At 40.7% G+C, this 4,739-nt stretch overlaps 1 long non-coding RNA gene across 1 annotated transcript in view; it reads right to left on the bottom strand.

Moving 5' to 3' along the window:
• Window positions 1-2,407: 2,407 nt before the first annotated feature.
• LOC134340628 (uncharacterized) overlaps window positions 2,408-4,739 on the bottom strand; it is an 8,782-nt gene continuing 6,450 nt past the window's right edge. Inside the window, exon 2 of the long non-coding RNA XR_010016599.1 lies at window positions 2,408-2,952. This is a non-coding gene — a long non-coding RNA (uncharacterized LOC134340628). The remainder of the gene's footprint in view (window positions 2,953-4,739) is intronic.

Genomic DNA, 4,739 nt, shown 5'->3' with positions numbered 1-4,739 from the left:
AATAGCTTTGAGATAATATTAAAAAAGTCTCTCCAAAAAGTTTCCAGAGTAGGACAGGACCAAAACATATGAGTTAAAGAGGCTATCTGCCCCGGACATCTATCACAAAAAGGATTAATATGAGAATAAAAGCGAGCTAATTTATCTTTGGACATATGTGCTCTATGGACAACTTTAAATTGAATTAGGGAATGTTTAGCACAGATAGAGGAAGTATTGACTAATTGTAAAATCTGCCCCCAGTCATCCACAGAAATAATAAAACCCAATTCCTGTTCCCAATCTGACCTAATCTTATCAAATGGAGCTTTCCTAAGTTACATAATAATATTATAAATAATAGCCGTTGCACCTTTCTAACATGGATTAAGGTTAATTATAGTGTCTAAAATATATGTAGGAGGAAGCATTGGAAAGGAAGAGAGTATAGTACTTAGGAAATTTCTAACTTGGAGATATCTAAAAAAATGTATTTTTGGTAAGTTATATTTATTAGATAATTGTTCAAAAGACATAAGGGAACCATCTAAAAATAAATCCAAAAACCGTGAAATACCCTTAGTCTTCCAAATTTGAAAAGCACGATCCATGAAAGAGGGAGGAAAAAATATGTTACCTAAAATAGGGATCGCTAGCCCAAATTGGTTAAGATTGAAAAATTTTCTGAATTGAAACCAAATATGTAAGGTATATTTAACTATCAGGTTACAGACCTGTTTGTGGCGTTTCAAATCAAAAGGAAGAGAAGAACCTAACATAGAGCCAAGTGCATAACCGCGAACAGATTGTAATTCCAATGCTACCCATTTAGGAATGGATAGTGTATCTTGATCAAATAACCAAAATTTCATGTGTCGAATATTAATTGCCCAATAATAGAATCTAAAGTTAGGTAATGCTAAACCTCCATCTCTCTTAGCTTTCTGTAAATGTATTCTACCCAGTCTCGGGTTTTTATTTTGCCAAATAAATGAAGAAATTTTAGAGTCAACTTTATCAAAAAAAAGATTTTGGAACAAAAATCGGTAATGCCTGAAATATATATAAAAATTTTGGCAGAATAAATATCTTAACTGCATTAATACGACCAATCAAAGTTCAATATAATGGAGACCATTTAAATGAAAGTTGAGTAATATGATCAATTAAGGGTAAAAAATTAGTCTCAAATAGATCTTTGTGTTTACAAGTAATTTTAATCCCAAGATATGAAAAATAATTATTAATCAATTTAAACGGAAGGTTATGATACAAGGGAAGTTGCTTATTAATCGGGAAAAGTTCACTCTTACTGAGATTTAACTTGTAACCAGAGGAATTTTCACAAGTAGCTTAACTATTAGGAACTGGAGCAATCTCCTTGTCCAGAGCTCTTCCTGCAGTTTTCCTTAAAACATTTGTTTAGACCTCCCTCGGAGGAATAACGTTTCTGCTTTATTGAGACAGACAACGTTATTTATCAGAATCAGAATCGAGGTCATTTATTCATCTTCATCATCATTATGTGCCGTATCATTGAGGGGGGATCTGATTGAAACGTATAAAATTCTAAAGGGATTGGACAGGCTAGATGCAGGAAGATTGTTCCCGATGTTGGGGAAGTCCAGAACAAGGGGTCACAGTTTGAGGATAAAGGGGAAGCCTTTTAGGACCAAGATTAGGAAAAACTTCTTCACACAGAGAGTGGTGAATCTGTGGAATTCTCTGCCACAGGAAACAGTTGAGGCCAGTTCATTAGTTATATTTAAGAGGGAGTTTGATATGGCCCTTGTGGCTACGGGGGTCAGGGGGTATGGAGGGAAGGCTGGGGCGGGGTTCTGAGTTGGATGATCAGCCATGATCATAATAAATGGCGGTGCAGGCTCGAAGGGCCGAATGGCCTACTCCTGCACCTATTTTCTATGTTTCTATATGCTGTGTCATATGACATCATCATTTTGTGCTCCATAGTATGACGTGGGCGATCACGGTCTTTCCATGATCGTGATTGTTCTTGGCAAATCTTTCTACAGAAGTGGTTTGCCATCGCGTTCTTCTGGGCAGTGACTTTACAGGACGGGTGACCCCCTCCCCCCACCACCCCACCCAAGCCATTATCAGGAACAGTTATTACTCCTCAATAGAAGCCAATAGAGAAGGCGAGTCAAAAGGGCAATGTTATGGTAGTCATGTGAGATTTTAACATGCAGGTTGATTGGGAAAATCAGGTTAGAAATGGATCTCAAGAGACTGGGTTTGTTGAATGCCTGAGAGACAGGTTTTTAGGGCAGTTGTTGCTGAGCCTACTATATGGGATCAGCTATATTGGGTTGGGTGTTAGTGAACCAGAGGTGATTAGGGAGCTTCAGGTAAAAGAACCCTTAGGAACCGGTGATCACAATATGATTGAAATTTGATAGAGATTAGATTAGATTAGATTATGAGGACACGCAGTCCTCTTTTATTGTCATTTAGTAATGCATGCATTAAGAAATGATACAATATTCCTCCGGTGTGATATCACAGAAACACAGGACAGACCAAGACTGAAAAACTAACAAAAACCACATCATTATAACATATAGTTACAACAGTGCAAGCAATACCATAACCTGATGAAGAACAGGCCATGGGCACAGTAAAAAAAAGTTCAAAGTCTCTCGAAAGTCCCACATCTCACGCAGACGGGAGAAGGAAGAAAACTCTCTTTGCCATGCCCGACCACAGCCCGATTCTGAATTGTCCGAAAACTTTGAGCTCCGACCAGCCCTCCGACACTGAGCACCGAGCACCATCTCTGCTGAACGCTTCGACCCCAGCAGCAGGCAAAGCCGAGGATTTGGGGGCCTTCCCCTCCGGAGATTCTCGATCGCACAGTAGCAGCGGCAGCGAACCGGGCGCTTCAGAAGTTTCTCCAGATGTTCCTCCGTGCTCTCACGGCTGCCTCCAGCAAATCAGAATTGTGCATGGCCCCTATTTAACAGGAAAGTAAAGTCAAGTCTGACATAGCAGTATTTCAGTGGAGTAAGGGAAATTACAGTGGTATGAGAGAGGGGTTGGCCAAAGTAAATTGGAAGGAGCTGCGAGCAGGGATGTCAACAGAGCAGCAATGCGTGCGTTTCTGGGAAAAATGAGGAAGGTGCAGGACATGTGTATTCCGAAAATGAAGAAATACTCAAATGGCAAAATAGTGAACCGTGGCTGACAAGGGAGTTGTAAAAGCAAAAGAACAGGCATACAACAAAGCAAAAATTAGTGGGAAGATGGAGGATTGGGAAGTTTTTTAAAAACCTACAGAGAGCAACAAAAAGAATCATTAGGAGGGAAAAGATGAAATATGAAAGCAGGCTGGCAAATAGTATCAAAAAATAGTAGAAGTTTTTTTCAAGATGTTAAAAAGAGAAATGAGAGTGGATATAGGACCGCTAGAAAATGAGGCAGGAGAAATAATAACCGGGGGAACAAGGAGATGGCTGATGAACTAAATGAGTATTTTTCATCAGTCTTCGCTGTGGAAGACACCAGCAGTATGCCTGATGTTGTAGTGTGCGAAGGAAGAGAAGTGAGAGCAGTTACTGTTACAAGAGAGAAGCTAAAAGACCTAAAGGTACAATATAGGTAAGTCACCCAGACCAGAGGAACTGCACCCTATGGTTCTGAAAGAGGTTCCATTAGAGTTTGAGGTGGCATTCGAAATGATCTCTTAAAAATCATTGAACTCTGGCATGGTGCCAGAGGACTGGAAAATCGCAAATGTCACTCCACTCTTTAAGAAAGGAGGAAGGCAGCAGAAAGGAAATTATAGACCAGTTAGCCTGACCTCAGTGGTTGGGAAGATGTTGGAGTCAATTGTTAAGGATGAGGTGATGGAGTACTTGGTGACACAGGACAAGATACAACAAAGTCTGCACGGTTTCCTTCAGGGAAAATCCTGCCTGATGAACCCGCTGGAATTCTTTGAGGAGATTACAAGTAGGATAGATAAAGGGGATGTAGTGGATGTTGTATATTTGGACTTTCAGAAGGCCTTTGACAAGGTGCCACACATGAAGCTGCTTACCAAGTTAAGAGCCCATGGTATGACAGAAAAGTTACTAACATGGTTTAGAGCACTGACTGATTGGTCAGAGGCAGCGAGTGGGAATAAAAGGATCCTTTTCTGGTTGGCTGCCAGTGACTAATAGTGTTCCACAGGGGTCGGTGTTGGGACCTCATCTTTTTACACTGTACATCGATGATTTAGATGATGGAATAGATGGCTTTGTTGCCAAGTTTGCAGGTGATATGAAGATTGGTGGAGGGGCAGGTAGCGTTGAGGAAACAGGTAGGATGCAGAAGGACTTGGACAGATTAGGAGAATGGGCAAGAAAGTGGCAAATGAAATACAATGTTGGAAAATGCATGGTCGTGCACTTTGATAGGAGAAATACATGTGCAGACTAATTTCTAAATGAGGAGAAAATCCAGGAATCTGAGATGCAGAGGGACTTGGGAGTCCCTGTGCAGAACACCCTGAAGGTTAACTTGCAGGTTGAGTTGGTGGTGAGGAAGGCAATTGCCACGTTAGCATTCATTTCAAGAGGTCTAGAATACAAGAGCAAGGATGTGATGCTGAGGCTTTATAAGGCACTGGGGAGGCCTCACCTTGAATATTGTGAACAGTTTTGGGCTCCTCATTGTAGAAAAGATGTGCTGGCATTGGAGAGGGTCCAGAGGAGGTTCACAAGGATGATTCCAGGAATGAAAGGGTTATCATATGA

The sequence above is a fragment of the Mobula hypostoma genome, chromosome X1, assembly GCF_963921235.1.
Source record: "Mobula hypostoma chromosome X1, sMobHyp1.1, whole genome shotgun sequence".
In the NCBI taxonomy this organism is placed as follows: domain Eukaryota; kingdom Metazoa; phylum Chordata; class Chondrichthyes; order Myliobatiformes; family Myliobatidae; genus Mobula; species Mobula hypostoma.
This window is presented reverse-complemented; position numbering and strand designations above follow the sequence as displayed.